The following is a 15,945-nucleotide window of genomic DNA, read 5'->3' as shown; positions in this document are numbered from 1 at the left end:
TCATCACAAAATAAATGCACCATGAATGCATAGTGTACACCACTGGCATCTACACATAACCAGATTTGGCATTCTGTTTTGTCAGGGTGAAAATCCCCTTGTTTCCTTCTGATTACCCCCTGAATTAGTTTGTAAGGAAGGAGCGGATAAATTCTGGTCTCAAAATTATAATTTATTAAACAATGAGGCAAATTCTGAGTCGCAGAGCTCTGGGTTGTTGCACACAAAGAACCAAACAAGAACAACACAAGAACAGGACAACCAACAAGAACAAACAACCACACAGCAACAACGAACAATGCAACAACAACTGGACATGGAATTCACACATTGATATACCCCATGGGCGTTCCTGCCTGCCGGCCCACAGGGGCATCCCCTGCAGACCCTGGTTCATACAGCAACTAGACCATTAGTGTTTACTGCCAAATAAGGTAAAACTTCAATTCCTCAAATCTCATAGGTTGTGAGTCCAATCTGGGGGTGACCATAAAACTGGGTACTCAGGAGAAAAACACATTCCTTTAGAATCTGGCTTTTATCAGGTCAAAGGTGCTGCTGTCCTTAGTCTGAATTTATGACCATCTCGTACCAACCGGAGCTCTCTCCAGAGAACAGAAAAACAACTGATCTCATCTGCCACAGCCTGAACTGCAGAAAACAACGTTGTATGACATACTATGAAATTACTTATTAATACATTCAGTATCCGCAAATTACTTTGATTTTCTATAAAATTTCCTAACACATAAACACTTATGAAAATCACATTATTAAGCGATAAACACATATAAACATGAATACTTATATATCTGAACACACTGCATGTTAACACCATGCAGAATAAATTCTTTCACCCAACAGTTTGAAAACATAAACATTTCAGCTGTCAAATATTGCTGCACATTGCTGTTATAAAACGTTTCAGATTTAGTCGAAAGTATATTACAGTGAATTTCACACTGTAAATAGCCCACTTTACAGTTTACTACAACACAAAATATTCTTAACGTTCAAATGAACATATTCAACCATACTAATATAACAGTCCCAGCACATTTACAACCTTTCAAAATGACACTCAATAATAACTAAATCTGTCTGTTGAACTGGTGCAAAACCGCATGGACATTTGCTCCATACACTCATTTAACTAGAGCTAGCAGGTAGCCATTTTAACCAGGAGGCCGCATTGTGTTTATGTAACCCGGGTGTAAATTGCAGCCCCAATTTTATTTATGTATATTTTCTTCTTTTTCTTTTGTGGTTAATTATACGTCAGGTATATGTATTATATTTGTATTAGCACTTCATAATGATGCCCATCAAGCATTATGGTGCTGTGACCCCTTTAAGATGGCCAATGCTCAACTCATTGGTATGGTGGGCGGGGAGTTCAGCTCAGTTAGCACTGGTTGAACATGGAGGTCCACGGCACACGTGTCGCTCTGCCTCGCCTGATGTATTATTGTTTTCCCTGCTAGGTGAGCATTGGTAAAAGACCACAGTTTGTTTTGATTTGATATGGATGTTTTATGTCATTTATGCTAGGTTAGCAGTAAGACAAAGTTTGCAAATGTTTGTTAATGGCAGTGGTTAAAGTTAGCTGTGTGATAGCCGCTATGCTAGGCTAAGGTCATTACTGTGTGTTAGAATACTGTTACGGGGAGTTCAGCTCAGTTAGCGCTGGTTGAACATGGAGGTCCACGGCACACGTGTCGCTCTACCTCGCCTGTTGTATTATTGTTTTCCCTGCTAGGTGAGCATTGGTGAGCATTGTGTGGTTATGTGTACTGGTTGATGCTACTCCGCCGCCATTGCTGCTCTTCTCCCGCTGTCGCCGTCTCATCGCGTCGCCATTATTGCTATTGCTGTCATCGCCACTTTGAGCTGCTGCTGAGAGAGAGAGGACGTCACCTGAGCACCATCTACTGGACGTCTGGGAAACTACAGGCACCTATTTTATTTTTTTTTCCGCTCATGCAGGAGAGCTCTGCATTTCTTTATTTTTTTTTATAGCTGATCAGCACTGAGTCTCCATTGAGAACTTTGAGTTATTTTATTTTTTTATTTGAACTGAATAACAAAAGACTTTTATTTTCCTTGAGCAACAATTGAATGTTGCAGTATGTAATACATAATATATATTGTGATGATAAGATGCTGCTTCAGTCCAGAGAATAAGTCTTAACTGGAGTGATAGTAAACTGCTATCAGAACACTGACCGGTCTCTGCTCATTGGGTTACATTTACATGGGAGCCGCCATTACGATCGGTCACAAAGTGGATTTAAACATAAAACTACGGGTTTCCTCAATAAACCTCATTAATACCAGCTCTGTAAGGTTTCAAGAATCCTTGGAAATGTTTTTACAGTACATACATATACGTTACTGACCTGTTTTATGCAGGTAAAATATGGACAGGAGACGTTAGCTGTTTCTGTGTCAGCAGGCTGTATCTGTCTGGAGGCGGAAACACTCCTGCCCACCTACCACAGCACACGTCTACCTGGGCCAACACTCCCCCTTGTGGCACAATATTGAAACTGCATGTTATTGCATACAACGTCAAATTATACAAAATACACATATAATTGCGACCACCCACACCATTAAAACATAAAAATAAGTGGCAATACACTGGTAGGTGTCACACCAACAGCCAATAGAAAGGAGACACAACACAAAAAAACTAATCAAGTTTACTAACATGAATACAAACAACAAACCTAAAATAACATCCCTGAAGCACATACACCCAACACTAACCAGGTCTAAATGCATTCACTAGTTAACTAGTGCAACGTTTTGCCTTACTAGTGCAAGAAATAAAATATTTAATATCAAGAAATTGAACTGAACTGGCTTTCCATACAACACTGTCATGAGGTCCACATTGTCCTGTAATGGAATCCAGAGTCTGAGAATGTATGACTTTATAACAAATAACAATTTCACTTTGTAGATTAAAGCAACATGTGTTTACACCAGAATCAGTCCTGTCAGGTGATATGACTCCCCCCCCATCAGGTTCGGACAATAAAAAACACATAAATTCATTAAGTATGTATTCTTTATGTGTATAGGACCACTGTCCTCTGTGGACTAGCAGAGACTGATACCATCAAGGCCACAGCAACAGTAACTGTTCATCGGTTAATCTGAACCATGGGGATGCCAATTTATAACACCTGAAACCACCTCCACTATCTGCACACACAGGAAGTTCACCCTTAATCAATGTTCTCTGTTTCAGTTAACCTGTCTGTACAGAATAATTCTCTGTAGCAACATATAGAGCCTGGATAGCTCAGTCGGTAGCGGAGCATCAGTCTTTTAATCTGAGGGTCCAGGGTTCAAGTCCCTGTTCAGGTGGAAAGCTTTGTACTCTTATTTCAGATGGTACAATCTTTACTTGTCTGAATATCTGTCCAATGAGAGACAATTATCAGAGGAGAGGTTCTGCTTCTCAGGACACCCTACTACAAGACCACTTCCTGTTATGCAACAAAAATAAACTTTATGATTCAATGTTGAGCTAATTCCACAGCCACAAAAAGACATTTCTCCCAGCTGCTAGACAGCAAGCCTTATCTAGACATGGAGGACAGTCTCCTCATGGAGGACAGTGATATGCAAAGTGCTCAATCTTTGTTGACACAATTAGAATTGAATTGAATTGAATTGAATTGAATCTGAGTTCAAATCTCAGTGGAACGTTTTGTTTGGACAGTAATACTGGTGTCCTTTCTACTTAGTCTAAAAATTCAGGGCTCACTTTGCAGATTTCCAGTCAGCATGTTGTAACTGAATAACTATCAGAGTGTATCAGAAGGAGAAGTTACATAAAGATAGAATTTAAATCTCTCTCCTAAATGACACCTTAATCTGGGATTATGAGTATAAAAGTAGCAGACATAATTTATTAAAGTATTATAACAAATACCTCCTTTATAGGGCTGTCTTGATAACTGCCTCTCATTTCCACCTGTTGTCTGCTCCATTTGCACAACAGCAGCTGAAACTGATCCACAATCAGTGTTGATCCTAACTGGACAGGCTGGTTTCACACAAGTGTGGCTGACTTTTTGGGGCAATATTATAACAAATACTTATGTAGAGAAGATTGAAGCAAGGCTTCAAGCTCATCCAAGCAGCTTCATCAGTTCTAACTGTTTGGTGGGGAAACAGTACATATTGAGGAGGACAGGAGCCTCAATGTGGAAGTGTACAGGAAACCCACACACACGGACCAGTACCTGTTGTTTGATTCACACCACCCATTGGAACACAAACAACACCAGGCAGAGAAAGAACATCTCCATTCCATATGTGTCAGGAGTATCAGAGAAACTCCGCAGGATCTTCAACAACCATGACATCCCGGTCCATTTCAAACCGATGACAACACTGAGACAGAGACTGGTTCACCCGAAGGATAAGATTCCCAGGGAGAAACACAGCAATGTGATATATGCAGTCCAGTGCAGTGAGGAATGCTCTGATCTGTACATTGGAGAAACTAAACAACCACTCCACAGAAGAATGGCTCAGCACAGGAGAGCCACCTTCTCAGGACAAGACTCAGCTGTTCACCTCCACCTCAAAGACAAAGGACACTCCTTTGAGGACAACAATGTTCACATTTTAGACAGGGAGGAAAGGTGGTATGAAAGAGGAGTCAAGGAAGCCATCTATGTTAAGCTGGAAAAACCTTCCCTTAACAGAGGTGGTGGCCTCAGACATCATCTTTCTACCACATACAATGCAGTGATTCCATCCATTCCCAGGAAGTTTGCACATACTCACAGTAAGAACAAAGGGCTGTCAACCAGTCCCCCTCCGGCAGTTTCATAGTCGTTAGCCAGTCGTTAGACACACCTGGCCCAGTCAGCCAGAACATCACAGGTAAGTATGGAAACATTTAGTGCTATTTTTTTTAAGTTTTACCCAGACCCACCCACATAGGTCTGTAACCACATATAATAAGATAATAATAATATAAGAAAGATCAGACTTCATCATGACTTCAGCTCCATTCAAAGCTTTAGGAGGCTTCATGGCCTCCATCACTCCATAAGACTGTTCCATCTGTTCTGCATCTCTGATATGTGCTGGGACGTGGTCGCTTGGATGTTTCACTGCAGCTCATCTAGTAATAATGTGTAACACATATATGAACATCAAGCTGATCATGTCATGCTAAACTGAGTCCTTGGAAGAGCAGAAGCTGTGAACGGGCTTCATGGAGCATTGGTAGCGCGCCTGACTTCAGATCAGAAGGTTGCATGTTCAAATCATGTCAGGGTCACTGGTTTTATGTAATTTAGTCCTCTTTCTGTTCACACCAGGTCCACTAGAGCTCTCAGACTCCTCCACTGCACTGAATTCTGGGTAGTTTTCACTTGAAGCAGAATGTCGGCTTTCTCCTGTGTTTTCTGGCTAAATTACTGCACATTCAGGGAAAATAGAGTTAGAGTTAAACAGAGCAAAAAATCCTGAGTTATTGATCTGTGTTCGTTTAGAGAGCCGCAGAGAGCAAGTGTGAAAACACCCTAAATTTGAATCTTAAGTGGGACCAACACTCCCCCGAGTAGCTTCTTCAGTTCTGCAGTGACAATGTTCTTCCTCAGCCAGTTGTTGTCTTTGTCTTGTTGTCTGTGGGTCTTGTTTTTGTGGCTTTGATGACAGCCCAGCTGGGATAGCCACAGGTTTGCAGGGCCTTCCTGATGTGATGTTGCTCCTTCTTCTTCTCCTCTGAGCTGGTTGGTACAGTTTGAGCTCTGTGCTGCAGCCATTGCGACAGCCATCGCACCTCAAAGTGATCCAGCAGTGCCTCATGTTCAGCAGCATACAGTGAGCCGCTTTAATCTCTGGATTGACAGACTTTATCTGTGCAATAACCTACAGAACAGAAAGTCTTCCAAAATATCTCCTTTCCGGGGATAGCACACCAAAACTATCAACTGAGCAGCACTGGAGATGCTCTGCTCTGTCGATTCATCCACCTGAAAGGAAAATTTCTTACATGATCGCAGTCTATCCAGCAGCTTTGCCTGAATGTCAGCTGAGAGATCTTCTGCTCTCCTCCTCACCATGTCATTTGAAAAAGGTACAACTTTCAGTTTATTAGCTGCCTCTGTGCCAAGCAAAAGCTCACACCAGTCACATCTCGTACGGTCACAAAGCCAGGGGCAGCGATGCTGTTTTCCGGGATGTCTGAGTGCAGTCCTTTTTTCTAGCTCTCAGGACAGGAGGTGCTGCAACAGGTATCCACCCTGAAGGACGGCATCACAGGAAGTTAAAATGCACTTCGACTCTGGTGGGACTCGAACCCACAACCTTTGAATCACTTCTCCTGTGTTTAACTAGAAGTCCAATGCGCTATCCATTGTGCCACAGAGCCACAAAGCAGTCCATTTTTTTGTCCTCGCATGAAAGGCAGAAATCCGGAATAAGCAGCAGCATTCCAGAATAGTCATCAGTATTCCGGAATTATACATAGAATTCAGGAGTAACAGTCAGTATTCTGGCAAGTCAGCAGTCCAGAAGGGAAGGTAACATCAACAGTGGCTCAGTGGTAGAGCAGGGTTGTGTCCTTTACCCACATTGCCTCCAGTGCTGGTCATTGTATGACACTGCTTGGCAGCAGCCTTAAGCAATTTCCCTTCTTAAATTAAAGTATTATTAAAGTATTTTTTTTTTTTAAAAGTGAGCGTAACAGAGGTTACAGCATCACTGAGTTTCCCCTCAGGGAAGCTGCTTTTTACTGCCACCCCTGGATATATGCAGTCCAATGCGGTCCAGTGAGGCATGCTCTGTTCTGTACAATGGAGAAACCAAACAACTACTCCAAAAACTGGCCTTCAATGTTTGTCAAAGTCTGTCTTCAAACAAGATGCTTATGTTTAAGGCAAAAGCTGTGACAGAAACAAGTTCTTCTTCAAAGATGGTTTGCCAATCCATTGTGCTCTGAACGCGTGGGTTCGAATCCCATCCTCGTCGTGTTGTGTTTTAAGTTCAACAGTAAAAACTATGGACAGAGCTTCCGAGACATCGCCCATTTGTTTCTGAAGAGCCGCTTTGAAGCTCGGTGGGAGGCTCTGGGACACTCTGATCACCGCCATGTTGGCAGCGGTGCGTCCGCCAAAACTCAAAATACGGACAAAGAGGGGTAGCACTAGCGGAGTTTAGGGGGGCGGGCAATCGTGGAAGCAGGAAACTCGTGCTGTGATATGGCAACCGTCTGTCGCTCAAGCGCCAACGCTCATAATTATGCGTAATTTTAAGTCTGAATACAATTCCACAGCAGCTCATCAGCTGGGTAAAACTCACAAACAATAGCATAATTACCTGTGATGATCTGGCTGCCTGTGCCAGGTGTGTCTAATGACTGGCTAACAACTATGAGACTGCTGGTAGACAGCCCATTGTTCTTGCTGTTAGCATGTGACTTGGAGTGAAACTTCCTGGAAATGGATGAAATCACTGCATTGTATGTGGTAGAAAGATGAGAACACCACCTCGAGAAGGTTTTTCCAGCTTAACATAGATGGCTTCCTTGACTTCCTCTCTGTCTAAAATGTGAACATTGTTGTCCTGAAAGGAGTGTCCCTTCTCTTTTGAGGTGGAGGTGAACAGCTGAGTTTTGTCCTGAGGAGGTGGCTCTCCTGTGCTGAGCCATTCTCCTGTGGAGTGGTTGTTCAGATCAGAGCATTCCTCACTGCACTGGACTGCATATATGATATTGCTGTGTTTCTCCCTGGGAGTTTTATAATTTGGGTGTACCAGTTTCAGTCTCAGGATTGTCCTCCAGTGGAGACTGCAACCTTAACACAGCCGCTTGGACGAAAAGCAGACTTGCAGAATGAAAGGCAGCATTTCGGAATGAAAAGCATTCCAGAATGAAATTCAAATTTCTGGAATGAAAAGCAGAAATCTAGAATAAGTGGCAGCATTCCAGAATAGACATCAGTATTCCAGAATGATAGGCAGAATTCCCAAATAACACTCTGTATTGTGGAACAGAAGTCAGCAAGACATCATTCTGGAATGAAAAGCATCCCAGAATGGAAGAAAGCATTCCCAAATGAAAGGCAGAAATCTAGAATGAGAGCATCCTGGAATAGACATCCATCCACCCACTCCAGAATAATAGGCAGGATTCCGGAATGGTAGACAAAATTCCGGAATTAAACCCCTAACCCGACAGCGGCCTGTGACGTCATGGAAGTCAGCATTCCGACATGGAAGGCAACATTCCGGGACAAAAGTCAGCAAGACAGCATTCTGGAATGAAAAGCATTCCAGATTGAAAGGCAAAAATCTAGAACGAGTGGCAGCATACCAGAATAGACATCCATCCATGCCAGAATGGTAGACAGGATTCCAGAATGGTAGACAAAATTCCGGACTTAAATCCCTAACCTGACAGCAGCCTGTGACGTCATCCAATCAGAGCCAGAGACTGAACCTCCTTAGGGGCAACAGTGGCAAGAAAAAACAGGGAGAACCCCTGTAGGTTTGGTGTAATGTCTCATCATATCAGATGAAATCATCCAATTGGCTTCTGTGGTCTGGGTTAGAATCTAAGTCAGTCAATGTTTTAAATGATTACTTATTTCCCCTCCAGAGGATAAATTATTTAAATGATTACTTATTTCCCCTCCAGAAGAAATAAACAGAACTGTCAGGAGTGGGATTTGAACCCACGCCTCCAGTGGAGACTGCGACCTGAACGCCAGCTGGCGAAGGATCGTCCGTACAATGTTGGAAAATGTTGGACACAAGAGCCAATCACAAGCCTTCAATTGCTGGAGGTGCGCCCAATCAGCTAGCGGATTTCTTCCCCACTGTCCAACATTTCCAACATTTGACCAATCACGGTGGACAAATGTTGGAGCAGAGAATCAGTATGGCGCATACCGGTCGTCATTCATTCTGCACTAGCTAGCGAGAAAAACAGTCGGTACGGTAATTAAACACTTGCTACAGTGCCGTGTGACACTATTTTACGTTTGTGTGTCATGTAAACTCTTGTACTGTGTTGACGTTTTTATAGATTGATAGATTTGTTGAGTTACGGTCGTTACACAAAGTGGATTTTGTTTTTGCCACTCGGTGCTTACTAATGTTATTTAAGGTGCGGTGTTTAAACACCAAACCTGAGAATCAAAGTATTTCCACCCACGTTTAAGCACTACCACAGCACCGTTTAAGCACTACCACAGCACTACCACATAAGTTATTTAGATTTTTATGGTGTATTGCCATATAGAAATGTCTTCCTGTAAATAAACATGGTCCCTTAATGCCCATTACCTATAGAGAAAGGCATTCTTTGTAATATTTTATTTTATATTGTTGTGGTACACCGCGTGTCAGAGGACAGCGGGGGTTGGGTGATCTATTTTGCCAGCTGACATGCTGTGGGTGAAAGGAGAGAGACGTGAAGGACAGCGGTGGCAGACAGGAGAAGGAAAACGGGAAAACGGGGAGAGTAAGAGGGACCCGTGATTCGAAAAAAAAAATACGGACAATAACCATTTGTTTTTATGGACAAGGATCGCCCAGGGAGAGAGAGGATCCCGTGTGGGGTTCACCAGGAGGAGTTTTTTGTTTGTTCGTCTGTTTGCCTGTTACTTTTTGATCGGGACTGAAGGGACATTTATTTGTAAATATGGGTCGGATTACAGCGTTATTTGGGATGTAAGAAAATATGATTTTGAGTTAATAAACCGGAAACAGTCTCATTTCATGTGTCTGTGGTCTGTATTATGCAACAAAGGTAAATAGAGTACAACACGGGAGAGTCCCTGCTTAATAGTAACACTCCGTTTACTTTAGGCAGACTGTTAAAACGTTTATCCATATGTCCATTTGTAAAAATGATGCCAAAAATGTAGCAGATGCAGATCAACACTAGCATTCCTGTGGTCGCCGGTTCGAATCCAAGCTGTGGTCCAAAGTAAAATCCTAAAAGTGTCAATTTGAGTTTCTGCATCCTGAAATACGTACATAAATTAGATATGTTTCCACAGCTTTCCTTTCTTTTTTCATTTTTCCCTTTTTCCCCTCTCTTTCCTCTTCTTTTCTTCTCCCCCCTTCTTCCCCCTTCTTCCCCATCTTAGACGGACGAATGTTCCCCAGCTTGAACGCAGCGCCTTGGACCGCTCGGCCATCCTGACATGAAAAGTGTGCTGTCCACAACAAGTTTGGAAAAGCTCAAGGATGAACACTTAATAAACAATCTGAAATCTTCACTGACACTGATGTGGACAGACTGAGAGTGTGTCTGTCTATGCTATCTCAACAAGTCTTGAGCCAGATTTTTCATCTGGTCACCACATGATGAATCATTCTGACTATTGTAGTACCTTGAGATCTGCCTTTCCCAGGTGTTTTGTCCTTAAGGTGAAGCAGTCTCTGCCTCAGGGTGAAACTGGGTTTGAAATGTGCTGGGACGTTTTATCCTTTGCCTCTTCATTGCACACCAGTTGCTCTCGGTCCAGCGTTTTTTAAAATGATAGTTTTTGGAGTCAGATGGACTGTGCCAGGGTTTGGTCCTCAGACAGTCAATATAAATGGCAGCACTCTGACTGGTCAAGATGAACTTTTTCATAGAGCTTGTTGTTAACACATCAGACCTGTTAAGTGTAAACGATGGAGGGGCATAAAGTGATCTTGGAGATGAAAAGAACCGTTGTTGGCAGGATTCGAACCTGCGCAGGGAAACCCCAATGGATTTCTAGTCCATCGCCTTAACCACTCGGCCACAACAACTGGCAAAAGGTAACGATGAAGAGTCTGACGACCCAGGTTGGTTCTGTCCATGAGGGCATGGTCTTGTCCAGTTTGTCCTGTCCAGATTGGTGTTGGCGCTCCTTTATTTGTTTTCCATTTCATTCGCAGGTAAATCTGCGCCGACCAGAGTCTCCGTTTGACAGACAGCTATCACAGAAAGTTGCAGACAGCTGAGCAAGTACTCACGTGCCAACATGGCACAAGTTGAATTGCTTCCAAGCCGGCTGTGTTCACGATCACATGGTCGTTTGAGACTACAAGCCTTCACTGTCCATTCTACGCTGTTTACTTTTTTAGGAAGGTGCTCTACAATTGTCCCAACAAGCAGGGGGAGCACTGAACATAAAACTCTCTTTCTCACATGTTATTGTCATGTGTTTTTGTGAAAGATAAGGCTGACTTGTTTTCTTGCTTCTCTATTTAAACAATCTGAAATCTTCACTGACACTGATGTGGACAGACTGAGAGTGTCTCTGTGCTATCTCAACAAGTCTTGAGCCAGAGATGAGAGTTTTCATCTGCATTCATGGTCACCACATAATGAATCATTCTGACTATTGTGATGCCTTGAGATGAGGTCCAGTATTCTGGAATGGAAGTTACCATTCCAGAATGGAAGGCAACATTCCGGGACAAACATCGGCATAACAGAACGAAGAGCACATTTGCAGAATGAAAGACAGCATTCCGGAATGAAAGTCAAAATTCCGCAATGAAAGGCAGAAATCTAGAATAAGTGGCAGCATACCAAAATAGACATCAGTATTCCGGAAAGATAGGCAGAATTCCCGAATAACAGTCAGTATTCTGGAACAGAGATCAGTATTCCGGAACAGACGTCAGCAAGACAGCATTCTGGAATGAAAAGCATTCCATAATAAAAGAAAGTATTCCCAAATGAAAGGCAGAAATCTAGAATGAGTGGCAGCATACCATAATAGACATCCACCCACTCCAGAATAATAGGCAGGATTCCGGAATGGTAGATAAAATTCCGGAATTAAACCCCTAACCCGACAGCGGCCTGTGACGTCATGGAAGTCAGCATTCCGACATGGAAGGCAACATTCCGGGACAAAAGTCAGCAAGACAGCATTATGGAATGAAAAGCATTCCAGATTGAAAGAAATCATTCCAGATTGAAAGGCAGAAATCTATAACGAGCGGCAGCATACCAGAATAGACATCCATCCATGCCAGAATGGTAGACAGGATTCCAGAATGGTAGACAAAATTCCGAACTTAAATCCCTAACCTGACAGCAGCCTGTGACGTCATCCAATCAGAGCCAAAGACTGAACCTCCTTAAGGGCAACAGTGGCAAGAAAAAACAGGAAGAACCCCTGTAGGTTTGGTGTAATGTCTCATCATATCAGATGAAATCATCCAATTGGCTTCTGTGGTCTGGGTTAGAATCTAAGTCAGTCAATGTTTTAAATGATTACTTATTTCCCCTCCAGAGGATAAATTATTTAAATGATTACTTATTTCCCCTCCAGAGGAAATAAACAGAACTGTCAGGAGTGGGATTTGAACCCACGCCTCCAGTGGAGACTGCGACCTGAACACAGCGCCTTGGACCGCTCGGCCATCCTGACATGAAAAGTGTCCTGTCCACAACAAGTTTGGAAAAGCTCAAGGATGAACACTTAATAAACAATCTAAAATCTTCACTGACACTGATGTGGACAGCCAGAGATGAGATTTTTCATCTGGTCACCACATGATGAATCATTCTGACTATTGTAGTACCTTGAGATCTGCCTTTCCCAGGTGTTTTGTCCTTAAGGTGAAGCAGTCTCTGCCTCAGGGTGAAACTGGGTTTGAAATGTGCTGGGACGTTTTATCCTTTGCCTCCTCATTGCACACCAGTTGCTCTCGGTCCAGTGTTTTTAAAATGATAGTTTTTGGAAGTGTCAGATGGACTGTGCCAGGGTTTGGTCCTCAGACAGTCAATATAAATGGCAGCACTCTGACTGGTCAAGATGAATTTTTTCATAGAGCTCGTTGTTAACACATCAGACTTGTTAAGTGTAAACGATGGAGGGGCATAAAGTGATCTTGGAGATGAAAAGAACCGTTGTTGGCAGGATTCGAACCTGCACGGGGAAACCTCAATGGATTTCTAGTCCATCGCCTTAACCACTCGGCCACAACAACCTGCAAAAGGTAACGATGAAGAGTCTGACGACCCAGGTTGGTTCTGTCCATGAGTGCATGGTCTTGTCCAGTTTGTCCTGTCCAGTTTGGTGTTGGTGCTCCTTTACTTGTTTTCCATTTCATTCGCAGGTTTGATTGTTCACACCTGTGATCAGTCATCAGCCAATCCTGCTGCAGCTTCCATCTAGTATATGTGTCCAATGGAAGCTGAGCAACATGTCAGCTACACACATAGAAACACTACACATAGTTTGTCATATAAATAACATGGATTGAATCATGTTGTACAGTCAATGGAAACAAAAAGCACTGAGAGTGGTGCTGGTAGTGCAGCAGTGGATGGAGGCTGAAGTGCTGCCACCTAGTGTCAATATTTGGTATTAACTCTGACTACATATTCCACCTTTAACTCTCTGCCATATATACTGTGCCATGTGTGAAGTGATAATAAAATGTGAATGTGAATTTATTGTAAAGAACTTTACTTATTATCCCTGTTATAAGTGAGCAGTGTGGGGGCCTGTTCTGTCTGGGGCCTGTTCTGTCTGGGGCCTGTTCTGTCTGGGGCCTGTTCTTTGCTGTCACTCAGGGGGCCTGTTCTGTCTTTGTTTCTATGGTGACCCCACAGGCTGCAGCAAAACACCACTACAGGTGCTGGTCATATAATTAGAATATCATCAGAAGGTTGATTTATTTCAGTAATTCCATTCAAAAAGTGAAAGCTGTATAATGCAAACATTCATTCCACACAGACTGAAATATTTCAAGTGTTTATTTCTTTTAATTTTGATGGTTATAACGACAACCAATGAAAACCCACATTCAGTAGGTCAGGAAATGAGAATATGTGAAAAGGTTCAATATTGAAGACACCTGGAGCCACTCTAACCAGATAATGAACTCAAAACACCTGCAAAGGCCTTTAAATGGTCTCAGTCTAGTTCTGTAGGCTGCACAACCACAGGAAGACTGCTGACTTGACAGTTGCCCAAAAGACGACCATTGACACCTTGCACAAGGAGGGCAAGACACAAAGAGGCTGGCTGTTCACAGAGCTCTGTCCAAGCACATTAACAGAGAGGGAAGGGGAGTACAAGCAAGAGGGAGTACAAAGTGTTCCGCCCAAACAGGGACTTGAACCCTGGACCCTCAGATTAAAAGTCTGATGCTTCCAATACTTCACTAGTACACTTCATGTAGTGCAGTGAGTCCTGATTGACTTGCAATTGACACTTTATACAAGGGGGATTAGCTCAAATGGTAGAGCGCTCGCTTAGCATGCGAGAGGTAGCGGGAACGATGCCTGCATTCTCCAGCCTGCATTTTATGTTTTGTAGCTGGATGGATGAGGATGGATGGATAATGTAGTGGACTCCCACCCAGCAGATCAAGTCCCAGAGGTTACAGCATCATTTATTAGCTGAGTTTCCCCTCAGGGAAGCTGCTGTTTACAAGCTGTTTACAGAGAGAAGCAAGAAAACAACAGTCAGCATCGTCTTCCATAAAAACACATGACAATAACATGTGAGACAGAGAGTTTATGATCAGTGCTCCCCCTGCTGGTTAGGACATATGATGACATTTTAAATGTACCAGTCAAAAGTCACTCAGTGGTTTGTCTTTGTTTTTATGACTTTCTACATTGTAGATTCATCCTGAAGACATCAGAGCTATGAAGGAACACATGTGGAATGATGTAGTGAACAAACAGTGTTAAACCAAGCAGAATATGTTTGATGTTTGACATTCTTCCAAGCAGCCAGCTTTTGCTTTGATGACAGCTTTGCACACTCTGCATTCTCTCAATCTGAACTGAACCACCAATGCTGTGCAATGCTGACATCTAGTGGTGGAATCGCAGGCTGCAGCCTCCTCATTCCAAAATCAATCCCTCCTCCACATAAAGTCAGAAGTTCTAAATGTGAGTCATTAAATGAGAGGTTCCAGCAGAAGCAGTCTTTGATGATACTGATTGGACTTGATGAGGAAAGACACACACCTGTCTGTATAAGACCTTACAGGTCACAGTGCAGGTCACATACTGGGTGATGACATCCTCCTGCAGGTGTTACTGTGGAACAACTGCTCTGGATTGGGATGAGTCTGAATCATTGACAGTAAAAACTATGGACAGAGCTTCCGTGACATCACCCGTTTGTTTCTGAAGAGCGGTTTTGAGTCTCAGTGGGAGGTTCCGGGACGTGATGACCGCCGCCATGTTGGCAGCGCCACGTTGGCAGCGCCAGCGCCACGTTGGCAGCTCCACTTCAACTAAAACTCCAAATATGAACGAGGGGGAGCACGAGCGAGGTTTAGGGGGGCGGGCGATCGTGGAAGCAGGAAACTCACGCTGTGATACGACAACTGTCTGTCACTCAAGCGGCAACGCCCATAATTAGGCGTAATTTTAAGTCCGAATACAATTGAAACGAGTGAGTTGTAAAAAACTTCACTCCCCGTACAATTGACACTAGAAGGGAACCTATCATCTGAGACCACAGCGATTTTTTGTACCAGGCTGTACTGTTCTTTTCTGCTGTGAAATCGGCCATTTTAACATGGGAGTCTATGGGAAATTACTCGCTTTTGGAGCCAACCCCCAGCTGTTGCAGCGTGAATTACAAGTTTTGACACTTCCGCATGGGCTTCCAGTTTGAGCCCCGAAGGTTGCCGCTTGGTCTGAATAGAACTTTGTTCTTTGGTAGTTAGAGAGGAACTGAAAAGAGTCAACAACAAGGAGTTGGTCTCCAATGGAATACAGGTAAACATCAGGGCTCGTCCGGGATTTGAACCCTGGAGCTCTCGCACCCAAAGCGAGAATCATACCCCTAGACCAACGAGCCATGTGCGACCTCTTTTTTTTTCATGTGTCAGTTGGTGGAAGAACAACGCAAAGCACATGTTCTTCTTAGTTTGACATTGGTAAAGATATGAACAAAGATTTCTTCTGTGTCAACAAAGATTGAACACTTTGCATAT

At 43.2% G+C, this 15,945-nt stretch overlaps 3 non-coding genes across 3 annotated transcripts; all 3 read right to left on the bottom strand.

The window, feature by feature from the left end:
• Positions 1-6,317: 6,317 nt before the first annotated feature.
• trnar-ucu (transfer RNA arginine (anticodon UCU)) lies at positions 6,318-6,409 on the bottom strand. Its single transcript is given in 2 exon segments — positions 6,318-6,353; positions 6,373-6,409. It is a non-coding gene; the product is annotated as a tRNA-Arg (tRNA).
• Positions 6,410-10,703: 4,294 nt separating this feature from the next.
• Positions 10,704-10,785, bottom strand: trnas-aga (transfer RNA serine (anticodon AGA)). The gene has a single exon. It is a non-coding gene; the product is annotated as a tRNA-Ser (tRNA).
• Positions 10,786-12,321: 1,536 nt separating this feature from the next.
• On the bottom strand, positions 12,322-12,404 carry trnal-cag (transfer RNA leucine (anticodon CAG)). Its single transcript has one exon. It is a non-coding gene; the product is annotated as a tRNA-Leu (tRNA).
• Between the last annotated feature and the right edge of the window lie 3,541 nt (positions 12,405-15,945).

Source organism: Parambassis ranga, unplaced genomic scaffold (genome assembly GCF_900634625.1).
Source record: "Parambassis ranga unplaced genomic scaffold, fParRan2.1 scaffold_24_arrow_ctg1, whole genome shotgun sequence".
NCBI classification, from domain to species: Eukaryota; Metazoa; Chordata; class Actinopteri; family Ambassidae; genus Parambassis; species Parambassis ranga.
Note: the sequence above shows the minus strand (reverse complement) of the source record. Positions and strands in the feature narration are given on the sequence as shown.